Below are 14,662 nucleotides of genomic sequence, written 5' to 3'. Positions count from 1 at the left end.
AAGAGACTTGCAAATATCTCCCAGTATTTTTCTCAAGTGTCAGCTTGCCAGTACTGATTCAAGAGAGGGCTTCCAGAGAGAGAAGAAAAGGCAGGGCAGACCAGACTGAGTAATAAGTGATTCAAGTTCAACACACTTCTTCTAGAAGCTGTCATAATGAGCTGTGTGGTTATGACATGGTTTCCCTGTGGTCCTAGAGAAAAGAATCTCAAACGTTATTTGGTCTCCTTTACATTGAGATTAAAACAGAGCTATTGAGATCGTGGGGGACAGAGGAGCCTGGAGTGCTACAGTCCATGGGGTCTCAAAGAGTCAGACACAACTTAGAGGATGAACAGCAGCAATGAGCAAACAATCCATTTTTCTTTAGTTATGCTTTTAATGAAGGAAAAGGGGCAAAGATACACCAAGAGTGGCCAGCTACATAGGAAACCGACCAGACTAGACCGTGACCGCAATATGGCAGACACATCACACTGGACGGCGAGTCCACGGCGGTTGGAATCAGGTCCCAGGGCCAGCCCTTCCCCCGCACTCGGCTGTGGGCAGCAGGTAGAGGTGTTGCAGAGGGGCTGAGTCCTGTGTCATTTTCAAGCAAGTATGTCATAAAGTTTCCTGTTTCATCTCCCAGTTATTCTGAAACAAAAACATGCACGAAAAACACAGGTCACTGCCAACCGCATTGAGACACAGTCACTCCAGTACATGGAAACCGAAAAGGGAAAGACAGAGCGTAAATGCCACAGTAAGATGGGGAATCAAATTTATCAGCATCTATTCAAATGGTGATAATCAACAAAAACTGCGGTGGGGATGGGGTGGGCGGGACATCTGTTCAAAAATAATTCAGAAAGAGGCTGGAAAGGCAGTTGTTCCCAGAAGCCCACTGCCTGTTTACTGAAAAGTTGAAGTCAATTCTGCCTCCTCTGGGTCCAGGTCTAAGTCTGGGGCACACCATGGCACTTCCCCATGTGCCCGTGTTGGTCTAGCTGAAATCAGACAGGACTCCCTGGACAGCCCTGGTGTTGGCCCAGGTGGTATTGAGAGCCTCTCCTCAGGGGTCCAAAGAGACTTAAAAGAAATCACCATGGAATTGTAGTTGGATGCAGGTGGATGTGGAGGAGAGTGTCTGAACTTCTGGTCCCCTCTCTTCTTCCCATGCAAGACAGCTAGTCTCCCAGGGACCTCACAGCATTATGAGCACACAAGCTTGTACCGAGCAGCCTCAGCGAGGTAGGGGGAAGGAGAGGTGGTAAGAGGGGGCGTCTTGTCCAAGCAAAGACCCTGAAGGGCAGCACAGAGCTGAAGACAACTCCAGAGACGATGATTCTATTGAAAACTGCTTTGTCCACTTGAGGCTGGTGGTATGGTTTGGCTCCCAAGCAGTACATTGTGGAAACTCACCCTTAACTCTCCCAAACAAGTGAAGGGACAGGTTCAGAGCCAGACAGAGGGATGGCTTGATTCATGATTACAAATGGTCCAACCTCTCCCCAAAAAATGGGCTTTGCACTTCAATCTGCTGCTCAGACCTTGGAGACAGCACTCTCTGGGGAGCAAAGTCAAACCCACACCTGCCCACTCCTCCCCATCTCATTCTCTGACCAGCCACCCCTGATGGTCAGAGAGGGGATGCACTCTGCCCAGGACTGCTCAGAACTTCCTTGCATACCCTGTCATCCCTTCCACATGCCATCTTTCCTGGATGCGACCCTGAGTTCACTCGGAAAGCCAGCTGCCCGGGCCCGTCTCCCTTTCCAGACTTTTGTTAATGGCACAAAACTTTCTGCAGAAAAGGTTGGGAGCAGGGGGCGCTGCATAATTTTGGAAAAGCTCCATCCTTCTGGAAGAGATTCATTCACAATGACAGTAATATGCAGAAGACTCTGAGAAGGTAGGAAATAAAGAAAGCCATTTAAATTAATATCTTCTGTGCTTCTCAAACATATCTGGAGTGGAACCCCTCTTACACTGGAACCTCTGCCAACAGGATTCCACTGGGCAACAGAGAGCAGAGCTTTACTTAGACTGAGTCCTTGCTGTCCTGACACTCACAGGGCAATTGTGACAGTCTATTTCTTGGAACTCTGCATTGCTTTTCCTCAATATTTTCCCTCTAAGGTCCCCCCCATACAAGTTCACTGAATCACACAAACTCCTGCAGCCATTTTTTTTTTTTCTCTCTCTCTCATAAGCCTCCTTTGCTAGTGACCTTTCTGAGTGATGACGAATCTGGCTGTGTGCTTGCTAACATCCTGGGGAGAACGCTGCCCACCTGAGCCTGTTGGGAATACCAGTTTCCTACTGTGTGTTCAATGAGCTAGCATTTTCTAATGTGACTTAATATCTGAATCTGGGCCCAAAATTTTATACGCAGTGCCTTCCTGGGTGGGCAAAGAGAAACAGGAACTGTGACATGCATCAGTGGCTGACATGGGTGGAAGGGGCGACCTGGTTCCTCTAGTTTGAAATAGAGAGGCAGCTAAGGAACCTATTCTCCTCTCCAGTTCTGAGTGGGAAGGAAAAACCAAAGTGCAAGAGCCCAGGCAGGATTTGGTATGCATCACTTAACCATGTGGACTTGGACCAAAATAACAATGGGGGGGGGGAGGTGTCATCTGGTCAACCTACCTTTTACAGATACACAGAGTGAGGAAGTTGGCAGTCTTTTCAGGGTCACTCTGGAAAAGACGTTGCTGGGAATGAGACCTGGGTCTCTCCTACCTTCACCCCTAGATTCTGAATTCTAGCTTTCCACTGTAAAACCTGATCTAGCTGGTGTGGGAGTTTTTGCATGCGTAAGTCAAATCCTGAGTGACTCCACATTGACCGGGCTGTCCAGTTATCATTGAAGAGACTTAAGATTTTACATCCAGGGACTCTAAAAGTTTTGCCCCTAATTCAGAGCTGACCACACAAATGGCTTCCCATATGCCAGCACACACTGGGATGGGGCAGAGACCACCAGCATTTCTTTTGCATTGGGATGTTCTAGAGAAACTCCTGGTCACACGTTACTCCTTTATTCTTGCCCCCAGCTTGACTGAGCTGTGCTCTTCCTGCAGTCTCTAGCATTCAGGGGACCCCCATGTGCTCGCCCCACTGTGGGTACCCAGCTCCACTTTTCCTCAAATCTGTACATCACATTGTGAATATGAGTTCTCATCAGGGACCTGAGATGCAGCCCAGGCAATTCCCTGGATGCTCCCCAAGCCAGGTCCCAGATTATACCCTTTTGGCTCCTTACGGCAGGGGAGAGTCCTCAGCCTGGGAAACTGAGAAATGGAGACAGAGCTCAGACATCCACCCCCTGACTGGATGTGTCACAGGTCAGGGCATTTCCCCTCGATTCCGTCCAAGCTTCTACTTCCCAGGTGGTAGGAATAGAGCCGGAATACTGGAGTGGGTTACCATTTTCTCCCTCAGGGGATCTTCTCAACCTAGGGATCAAACCCGCATCTCCTGAGTCTCATTCATTAGCAGGCCGATTCATTACCATTGAGCCAGCAGAGAGAATGGGACAGGACTCAGCAGCTAAACAACAACAAATACCTGGGCAGCGAAATGGAGAAGCAAAGAGCACACACTTCAACTTGGTGTAACATCCTTGACACTGCCGAAACCCCAGTGCCAAAACACCAGACCAGAGCCCCCAGCCACCCACGTGCAAAACACACACTCGAGCCGTCGAGGGCTCCGTCAGCTCCTGGGAAAACGATGGGCCAGGCGCTCACATCCTGTTCCTGTTGATTCATATCGGATTCGGATGGGGTTGGAAGCCAACTTTTTGAGCTTTTGAAACTGTTGCCAGGAGGGTGTGGCAAGCTTGGCAATGCCAAGGTGCACGCTCTCAGAAAACGAAAAGCTAGAGGACACGCTCAGCAGACATCAATGTTTCTTGCAGACTAATTTTAAGGATAAGTAATATGGATCCCCTGTGTCAATGATTCAGCTTTTGTGCTACGAGAGATTTCAGGGCAGGGGAAAGAGGAGCCACCCTTGAGAGGCCCCCTCCCCTTGTTTCTGGGGAGGGCCCCGTTTTTAGAACAAAAGCCACATAACCTCGAGCAGACATAAAAACTTTTCTGAGGGGACCTCCCCGAGAAGCAGTTTTTGCGAAGTGTTCCATGCATCATTACAGACCTACCCATGGTTCAGGAAGTCTCAGCCTTTAACAAAGCCATTAGCAGAGTGCGAGCCTGTCCCAGGGCTGCCCCAAACACAAGCAGCATCCCTTGTATTGAGCTCATCCCATCCCATCCCAGATGCTAGTTTGGATGTGTGCTTTCTGCGAGCATCTGCCCTCTCAGATTGCTGCTGCAGGAGCATCTTTCTCACCTGGGAGGCAGGGGAAGTTCAGCCACCAGCTGGTACCTGATAGCACTCAGCCTCCAGTCCAGCATCCTGATCGTGATGTTCCTCCACCTTCTAGGATGAACAGGAGTTTCATGGGTGATTCACCCTGAGCCCCGAGGATCTCGGAGATTTGTCCACCTTTTGGTGCTAAAAGGGACCCACAAAATACCTCCCTCTGTTAATACTAAAGGTTTCCACAAATGGAGACAAGGGTGGGCAGCCCAAGGATTGGGCCTCACTCAATTATTTCCTGGTCTAGTCAATACCACCCCCCTCCCCTTGGTCACCTTCTCTATCCATTAAAAAAAAAATCCTCTTTTCAAAGAATTAAACCTCAAAAACATTTTAGCAGATCTATAGTATGGTTGACATTGTAAAATGTCAAAGTTACAGGTAACCTTGCTAAAGCTGGTTTTACCTCTAAAGTTGGACTAAAACACATGAAGGGAATCTCAGTGTTAAAGGGGAAAATAGAGATAATCTTTAGGCCTTTAGGTTTTCCAATCACCCTTGGCCCATGGCCCTAACTAATGGTCCTCAATATGGACCTCTGGACCAAAAGTATCATCTGAGAATTTTCATGAATGCAGATTTTCAGGGTGTGCCCTAGCCCTTCTAAGTCGGAAACTCTGGCAATGGGACCCAGGGATGTCTCTTTTCACAAGTGCCCGAGTGGTTGCGCCATGCACCCGAGTTTCACCAGTGGCACGTGATGCCCGGGCCGTGGGCTCATGACCACGGCAGGTCAGCTGTCTACTGATGCTCTTTGTTCGGTCAGCTGGCCCCAGGCTCCTCACTGGAGGGCTCTGCCCTGAGACACCGCAGTGGGAGGAGAGAACCGGCAGCCCCGAAGCCAGCTGACACGGGCAGCACGGTCTGGGCTGACCTGGGAGGAAAGGCCGGCACAGCTCCTTCCGTAATCCTCTTTCCCAGACGCTGCGCATCTGCCGAGCGTGGGACGGACACCGTGGGATTCTACACCTGTGCCCGGGAATCCCCACCACATCACATCTCTTTCCTGGCCCAGCCCTCTCCTCCCACACATTGCCTTCCTCTCTCCCACGCTCTCTGCCTGGGGAGAATCCTTGAGCCATGATGTCTATTGGTATTGCTCTCAAGTAGGAGACTAGAGAATGCCTTTACCTGACTGCCACTCTGAGAGGGGAGGGGAGCACAGACCCCCCTCTGCTTTGGAACCCCGCTCACGCCCGGTGGTGCACAGGTAGGGGGCTGACGGCTGAAGGCTCACAGCCGGATAGGTAGCTGGCAACACATGACCAGGTCAAAAAAAAAGTTTAAAAAAAAATAGTTTGTTTATCATTTTAAAAAAACTAACCTCATACAGGAAGTATGAGAAGAAGAAGAAGAAAAACACAGCCCCAGGCTACAACGTCGAAAGTGGCAGCCTTGGATACAAACCAAGGGAGGGCCCTGCAGTTCCATTCCTACTTTGCAGGGGTGGTGGGAACAGGTAGGGAAGGCCACTGGGCAAAGGTGGGGGCTTACAAAGAGGGGGGCTGCAGGAGAGAAGGGGACCATGAGCCCCGAGGCACAGCCTTGCCACACACAGGGGGAGGACAGCGCCCCATCCAGGGCCCTCCAGGCGGGGCTGGCTGTCCCAGCCAGACGTGGAGAAGAAGACGCCTAAAACGGAAACTGCTCTCCGAGAGCATCCCCCGTGTCCGCCCCTGCTGTCCCACGTTCTGCCCTTTGTGTGTTTCAGGTCAAGACCAGATCATGCTCACCGCACCCCACGCGCCTTCCAAAGCTAACAGCAGTCAGCTAGGCAGACCCCACCATCCCAGGCCTTCCACCCAAGCCGGTGGCTGGGCACCCCTTCAGGACCACAAACCCAAACTGGCCAGCCTTGTTTTGGTTTGAAGGGCATGGACATGAGGCCACCCCAGGCAGACAGGAGTCATGTAGGACCCCTAAACCAGGGCCATCTCCCCTCCCTGAATATGGCTCAAATGGACTTTCTTTTTCAAATGGGGGCCAGGAACTCACAATATCCACCCAAGAATTCAAATGAGGAAAAACAATGAGACTCAAGAACATTTCCTCTTTCATAGCACAAAATAGTAAGAGCATAGGAAACAGGAATCTTCCCTCCTCATCATAAAAAAAAAAAAAAATACAAACGCTCTCAATGTGCCCACACTGGAAATACACCAACGAAATGACTCCAAGTCATGACTATCGCTGTCAAAGAAAGCCATTTAAAAAAGAAAGAAAGAAAGAAAGAAAAAGAAAAAGAAAAAAAAACTCTGCACACCCCAAAATCTCAAAATAGAACCAAAACCTGCAAATCATACTCAGGCGTCTATTGTGAACCATGTTTTAGCATGCTCTTGAAAAGGTTAATAATTTTCCTACCGAAACTGAATGTGGGTTGTGAAAGAACATTAAAATGAAGAAAATTTCCCCGTGGCTGCTATTTTATTATCACCAAAGCCATCAAGTTTCAGTTTGAGTTATTTGTATTTATTTGTGAAAACAAAGATTAGATAAGTAGAAACATAAACCTCATCCTAATTATTGCCCTGGAGTATCTGATTTTTCAGACAAAAAAAAAGAAAAAAGAAAGAGCATCAGACACACACTCAAGGCATGAGAATTCAAAACAACAGAGAGGAGAGAGACGGTCCTGTTATCTCATCCTATCACTTGAAAAAATGTATTGTCTCATGTCAAACATTAATATTTGTTTACAGTCTGTAACAGCCACACGAGAGGCAATAGGTACTTTGAGTCGTTAAAACTTTGGTCCACTGTAGGCTCAGGTACAGAACTATTTTTTTTAAGCTGCAAACTTTCCTGATTTTGTTTTACACTTGCAAAAATGCAGTCCAAGCCATATATTTCCATGTTGAAGTCTTGAAAAAAAGGGGAATTGAAGAGTTTCTTGAAAACATCCAATTCTGAGCCTTGAGATACTTTCCAAGCAGTTGAGCTGGGATGAAACCTGGGGTTGAGATGCAAAGCTGGATTTTAACTCAAATGGGTCTCAGATGCCAGGTAAGCAGCTTGTTTTCTGAAGTTTTCAAAGAAACCCTCTGGATGAAATGGTTAATCAAAATCATGGGTGAGCAAAAATCTCTCTCCACGTTCTGCCGGCACAACATAAACAGCAGAATGAAAAAAATAACATGCAAAAAGTCCTGCAGTGGTCTCACATCACCGAACAAACTGTTTTTCTACCTATTTTGTGTTGCTGGCTTTTGTTATCAGCCCAATCGGCAAATTGTGGCCAATTTTGTCATGGTTGAAGCAGACATTTTGTTCCCAAACTGCTTTCAACATTTTAGCTACCAAATAGTTTATGAGAAATTGAAGAAGCCACAGGACAAACAGAAAGGTACCTAATCTTGCTACATTAACCCCTTTTTAAGGTTAAAGTGACACACACATATACAAGATTAAAAACAAGAATTCTAGCAAATTCAAATTCTGAAATAAACTAAGCAGAATTTCCTGGAAAAAAGAATAATTAATGATTAACCTACTGATTGTATTTTGAAACCAACTACACAACATTCCCCGATTCTGACCACAGGACACCGTGAAAAGAGCTTTTAATGACACAAGAGGTAATTTTTATTTTACATCCACACACATCAAAAACTGTTTGAACCTGCACAGCCAAATTCTAAAGGAGTCAATTAAATTCTGCTAAAGGCAAAGAATCGGTTAAGCACTTATTTACTACTGAAAATAAATGACACCCACGTAGTTCATCTTATATATTAATATTGAAACCAAAGAGCAGTCTTCTACCACAAATCATTTCATTAAAAAAAATAATGAACTAGTTAAAATGAAAACCCAGGGTTTTACTTGATGAAACATTCAGTATTCAGATCAAAATGAGAGAAAGCTAACCTGGCTTTTCAAAATTTGTTTTTGCTTAATTCCAACAACAAATTGAAGATGAAACAAGGATGAAAGACTCCTTGTTAAAAATCCAAGAAGTATTAGTTGGAAGAAAAGCAGAATTTCTGACAGAAGACTTAAGAAAACTCTTCTCTGTTTGCAATCCTATCTCATATTTGAAGGCACAGCATTATGTACATTTTTAGCCTTTTAAAATATCAGCATGCCCACACACTATCTCAGATTAAACCAAGGAGAAAATGACACATTCTGAAACCATTTTCTAAAGCTCCTTTTCCTGATAACACTCAGGCACTCACAATCAATTTAATGAGTTTCTAAAAAGCCCAAACAACTCTCCATAAAGAGACAGAATTGTTCACAACAGCCTGCAGATATTTCTAGATTTTGCAAGCAATACTAAAAGTCCTTGCTATTTACATTTAGAAAAGCTAATGTGTTTTCAACATCTAAAGCAGAAAGAAATACTATTCAGGGCTTTGTCTAATTAAATTGAGGAACAATTTGAAAAACCCCAAAAGATCCAGTCCAGCAGTCCCCTGATTTCAAACAATTTAAAACTTAGTTCATTCTCCCCTCACCAAGTTCTTTGCACAAATATATATTCTCCTAATCTATTCCTACATGAAAATTCTTAGGATAATAAAGAAAGTAAACACCCACAGACAGTAAGAAGTCATTTCTTCCTAAAACATAGGGCAGCAAGATAAACAGTGAAAAGAACTAAAAACAAATAGCACAACTCAGGAAGAACACAGACTGATGGACAGAAAACTTAACAGGAGGAATTTTCAGTCCTTAAGGATGAACTCATTTGTGGTGAGTTTCAGGCATTCTCAGGGAGTGATCAGCATAGCTTTGGGGAAACTTGAAGCGAACACAGTATCAGTGTAATAACATTTTCTGGTTAGGCTGTTTGACATCAGACCTAAAACATGTGATTCAGAATTTACACACTTTATGATTTTATGATCCAGCTCTTTCAATATTATGGGACTGTTCTGATACTTGAGAGCAAGCAGCCTGACTTGCGTAAGGCAACAGCATTTTAGAACAAACCAGAAAACCTTGAATGAACCCTACGATGGAATATGACAGGGAATAAGAAGGCTATGGTAATCACCTGAATTTGTTACTTTCAGACATTTTCTGTATGAGTCTTTTACCCTAGAATATCTGCCCTCACCCTTAACCAGCATAATCGAATATTCACATTCAGAAAAACCCTGACCTTAGCCAATACTTGCCACTCTTAAACCACATATCTCCCCTTCCCCCGACATAAGACTTGGGAAATGAGGGTGATTTTAGTCATCTGGAAAGAGTGAAACATGACATTGATCTTTAAGCACTTTCTTCAGAACCTTTGTCATTTAAACTCTTTTACCACAAGTAAAAAAGGCCGTGCTCACGGGACAAGTTCAAGTTCACCCTCAGTTGTCTCTGTAACCTGGGAATTTCTCATGAGCAGGGTGGCACAGGACAAAAGCTTTCATGGAAGAAAGATTCAAAGCACTTAAAAAAAAAAAAAAAAACTCCCACTTTTTTGACAAGTGTAAAACTCAAAAAGGTAAACTCTACCATATGAAAATTTCATGTTCTCAGCACAATTACTTCACCTACAACTAGCTAACTTCTTCTTCTTCTTCTTTTTTTTTTTTACAAAATGCATGGGTTAACACCAAGGTTTTGAAATACCATTGTTATATTTGGAGGCATTCCTAGGTGTAAGGAAGGGTTTTCTCCCCCATTTTTTAGATACACATTTTTACTGGGAGTCAATTTGTTGTGTATGAAATGACAACAATTTTGTTAGAGCAATCTGGTTTTAAAAGTTAGGACAGGTTCTACTGTAAAATTAAAATTAGAAACCAAACCATTTTTTTCTTGAAAGCAAGAAATAATTTTCCAGAATCCAGAAATAGCTGCCTCTGGAAAAAAGAAAATAAAAATACCAGACAGACAAGGATGAAAAAAAAAGTTCAGAATCTTTGCCCTGGAAACAAAGGTCTCTCACATTGCATTTTCTATTTTTCAGAAGGAAAAAACCAAATAGCTCTCTAGTCCCCAAATGAAATATGTAACAAGTACTGGAAACATGCAATATGTTAAATATTAATAAATCTAAAGGAACACAGTTATTACAATTTTTTTTTTCTTGTTAGTATGAATTCAACCTACCGTGTTGGTGAATTGACAGAGATCAGACCCTGTGTCTATAGCATCAGAAACAGGATGATGTGTGTTGCAAACTCAGGTTTGAGCTAAATGAGTCTCCCTCTGACAGGGTCTGTTAGCATCATTAAAAGCATCGTGAATAACCCTGGATCATGAATAGCATAGTGTATTTTTGAGTTTAAAAATCCTTCATTGATGTTGGCTTGAAAGCTGTTTAATTAGCTGTAAGATGCCAACCAATCTCTTTATCAAAGCCAACTGAAAACAAAACTGAGAGAAATAGCTTGTGGTTTCACAAAAAATGTATTTACATGAAGTATATTTTAAAGGGAGTTCGATCATTAGGTACAATGTCATCTATGCCGTGCGGTGGATTTGACATTTAAAGATGTCAGAGGTTGTCAGATTTATCTCCAGCCTATACTTAGTTTAGAGGTAACCACTTCTGTGAGCAGATCTTGTTTTGTTGATTTCCAGCCTAGAAATCTGCAAAGATTTAACTCTTATTTACTGAACACAGATCCTTTCCGTGTCCTCTCACTTCCTTACTTAAAAAGAAAGTGGGGCCAAGGGTGACAAAGTGGAATTGAAGCCCACTTTCACACTGGGTTACAGGGATTGTGACAGAACGAGCAAACCACGGTGAACTGAGCACAGAGGAGCATGATGCTTCCTGAAATAGAGAGGGGTCCAAACTCTAACCCACTGCTTCACACAGCATGTCTTGGAAACAACATTCTGATAAGAAGAACTGTTCTTCACTTAACACTTAACAGTGTCCACTTCAAGGAAAACCCACAGTGAGACCAGAAGTTTTACCACGATGAAAACTGTCTCAGCAAAAGTCCCCGCGAAGGAGCAGTAAAATATCCCGGAAAAACATCAGCCTTTAAACATCTTCACATCAGGAACATGGTTTGATAGTTGTGTCAGTCTGTTTAGTGACCATGTAGTCATGCTTTACATTTTATGGAGATGGGTTAGTGAATCACCACCATTGAGCTAGCGCAAGAAATGGGTTTAAAGAATGTGTTAGTCACTCATTCACTCTTTCCCAAAGATCACTTTTCATCTTGTCTAATTTGTTGAAAATGAAAATTAAGCTCAAAGACAAATTCAGCTCGAGAGAAGCCGTAGCAGACCCAAGTGAAATTTGCAGCCAACAGCACGCTTGAACCACACAACCTCATGCCTGGGACCACACACATCTTTCAAAATGAAAGGGAAATGGTCGTTGATGTTACAGGACCAAAATGTACATTCTAAGTAAGAACTCTGTTTCTTAGGAACTTTCTACCTTAATTCACATTGTAGAAGTCAAAGGGTACCAGCGTCAGGATATTAATTCAGGAATTTACATGCAGTTAGAAACAGAATTTGTAAAGGGGTACAGAAAAAATGTTCTCAAAGACTGCCACTACTCATCAATTACTTTTCATAGTTTGTTTTACAAAGGGCCTCTCCCCAAACCCAAGTCTTTCGTTGTTAATCATTTTTTTTTTTAAGGTGTAGCATAAAATCTGTCCATATAGGTTGTCATTCAACCCCAGGAGAGCCAGCCCAGAGGAAATCCCCACCAGGGTCTGACACAGCAGCTAGAAAAGGAAGCATAACAGGGGCCTGAGGAACAAGCAGAGGACAAGAATGTGTCCTGTCTTCTGCTCTGTATCTAATGAGAAGCAGCCATTTGATTCATTTTCTAAACTCAAAAACAACTGGGCTTCATTTATTAAGAGTTCTCTTCTTGCCCGGGTGGTGGCTTTCCTTTGGGAAATTACCAAAACCAGTGCCTAAGCACCAGGAAAGCTGGAAGCTGGGGAGGGGTGGGAGAGAGGGGCTTCCCTGTTCCCCAAACCCAGGGGCCTCTGCTTCTAGATTCTGAGAGATCTCGTCCTGCCTGTTCCTTTGACCTCCGGACAGAAGTTCAAAGCTAGCACACAAGGGTCCCAGGGACAGCTAATCAGCCAATTTCCTTTACAGACTGGTTTTGAGAAGGACAGATCAAGAAAAAAGGAGTTATGAAACAGCACTAGAGCACTTCTGATGGGACGATTCTAGAATGGGCAGGCGAGCCTGCAAAATCCGACGTGAAATCTTCCAAACTTTTCAGCACATCAGAAGGATTCCCACATTGGCAGGACCCTTCCCAGCGGCCTGTGGCCTCTGTCACAGACCAGAAGGCCAGGAGGTGACAGGCCCTGCCCGCGTGTGCCTCCCTCCTGGGCTGCCTTTGTCCTTGCTGCCGTTCCCACTGTGTTGATTACGTGTCACTCCCGCCAGGCTTGCCGTCTGTAGTCGGTCGCCTGTTTCTAGGGAAGGAGCCCCAATCACTTCAAAGGAACAAGAGCAGCCGCCGTCCACACTTGGCAGTGAACAGGCACAAACGTCTCCATTCGGTGACAAGGCAGAAGCAATCCTTCAAAACACCCTCACTGGCATTTTCCCTCCGCAGGCTGGCAATACTCCCCCCTGATGAGATGCGTCTTCTTCTCCTTCGCACTGGGGTCGGTGCCTCTGTGACAGATTTCGTGTCTGTACCAACTGTCCTCGTCCCGCACCGCCCTGCCCCCAGGTGACGGCGGACGATTAGCAGAGCTCAGCTGTAGATCTCACTCCGCTGTCAGCCTTTATTTACTATTTTTTTTCTTTTTGTTCTTGGAGAGAAGCAAACCACATTGTCAAAGCATTGAAAAACACAAACCAAAGGAAGCTGGGTTTCCAGGCTTTAAGTAGATGCTATTCAGCCACAGTGTATTTCCAGGAGTCACTTGGAAACCATTGTCATTTTTCGGATTCAGTGAGAAGCCTAGCGTTTGGAGTGGTACCAGTGATCTATATTTGCCTCTTGCCAACGGGAAGTAAAGCCCAGTCTCTGTCCTCAAATCCAGACTCATCTCGGTGCCCTGGATGTGGCTTCCCTAGCTCTCTTGCATGCCTTCTGTGCCGGGGGTCGGCGTTCGGGCCCTGCTGGTGCCCGTGGCCCTGCAAACTGGTGGAGATGGAGTGAGCCTTTCTCTCTTTAGATGCTACCACCCCTCATTTGAATGGAAGTTCAAATGTCGTTTTGCGGTTTGAAAGTCACCTCCTGTCACCTCTCCCTGGGACACGTTGTCACCTCAGACACGTAGGCCTCCGAGAAGTTGGGTGACCAGTGTCGAGACAGGCTCGGTCCGGCTCGACTGTGTCTTACCCTCTCACGGCATGGTGATTGGTCCGAGTTGGCGCTGGGTGAAAATCTGATAGATGGGCCCACAAGCGTGCAGCTTTTCAGGCAGCAGGAGCGTGGGCCTCACCACAGTTCCAGGGGAGGCACGGATGGGTACCACGGGGTGACGAAGACCGACAGCTACCATTCACTGAGGTCCCGTTCTAGGCGCTTCGTGTCGTCATTGACTTTCCTCAAACTTCTGAGGCTGCTACTCTTGTTACCCTCACTGAAGGAGAAGGAAGCCATGGGGTGGGGAGTGGAAGGTGGTTAACCGGCTGCAGATGACAGCAAGCGAAGAGTCGGGAAGGACGGCTGACCTCTGTTGCTCCAACCCACATCACTGCCTTCCTACGCCGCCGCCTTCATCACTGTTTAAATCAGCAGCCCCCACCCACAGCCCACGCAGCGCCTTCCACAGAGGTTGTTGGTCCACAGACCCGTGCGTGTCTGGCCTGACTAAGCTCTCCAGGACACCTGCCTTCCCAGCCCTGAGCGCCCTGTCTGGAGCATCATGGACACCTCATCTGTGTTCAAGAAGTGAGTTGCCATCTCCTGCCCATGGAGCCTTTCAAAGCCAAGAGGGCACTGTCTTCAGTATTGGATGTTTGGGCTCACACTAAGAGGAAGAAATTCGAACCACAGGTTCATCGCTCCCACCTGGAGAAGGCTCCTCGCTCCCAGCATGCACTTTGGGGAGCCTGGGTCTCCCTCCTTTAGCTTTCCTTTGTCCCTGAGGGTCCCCCAGGGAATCCCTCCAGGCCTGTTTCGAGTCCTAACTCCTGCACCGCATTTCCAGTCTTCCATGCCCCCACTCTTGACCCTTCTCAGGAAAGACTAGGGAGGTGGCCTGTGGGCCTCAGGACCCTGGGCTCAGCCTCCCAGACCAGCAGTGAACACACCTGGAGGAGGCGTATGTGTTCATAAAACTCTCAGAGCAGGATTTCAGCCCTCTTTTCAGAGCAAACTGGGGGAGTCGGGAGTAGGGAAGGTGGGGTTTTGAGACAAGCCTGTCCCTGCAGCAAGCAG

At 45.8% G+C, this 14,662-nt stretch overlaps 1 long non-coding RNA gene across 1 annotated transcript in view; it reads right to left on the bottom strand.

The window, feature by feature from the left end:
• Positions 1-368: 368 nt before the first annotated feature.
• LOC120883512 overlaps positions 369-14,662 on the bottom strand; it is a 63,098-nt gene continuing 48,804 nt past the window's right edge. The window contains exon 2 of the long non-coding RNA XR_005725798.1: positions 369-636. This is a non-coding gene — a long non-coding RNA (uncharacterized LOC120883512). The remainder of the gene's footprint in view (positions 637-14,662) is intronic.

Source organism: Oryx dammah, unplaced genomic scaffold (genome assembly GCF_014754425.2).
Source record: "Oryx dammah isolate SB20612 unplaced genomic scaffold, SCBI_Odam_1.1 HiC_scaffold_25, whole genome shotgun sequence".
NCBI lineage: Eukaryota > Metazoa > Chordata > Mammalia > Artiodactyla > Bovidae > Oryx > Oryx dammah.
This window is presented reverse-complemented; position numbering and strand designations above follow the sequence as displayed.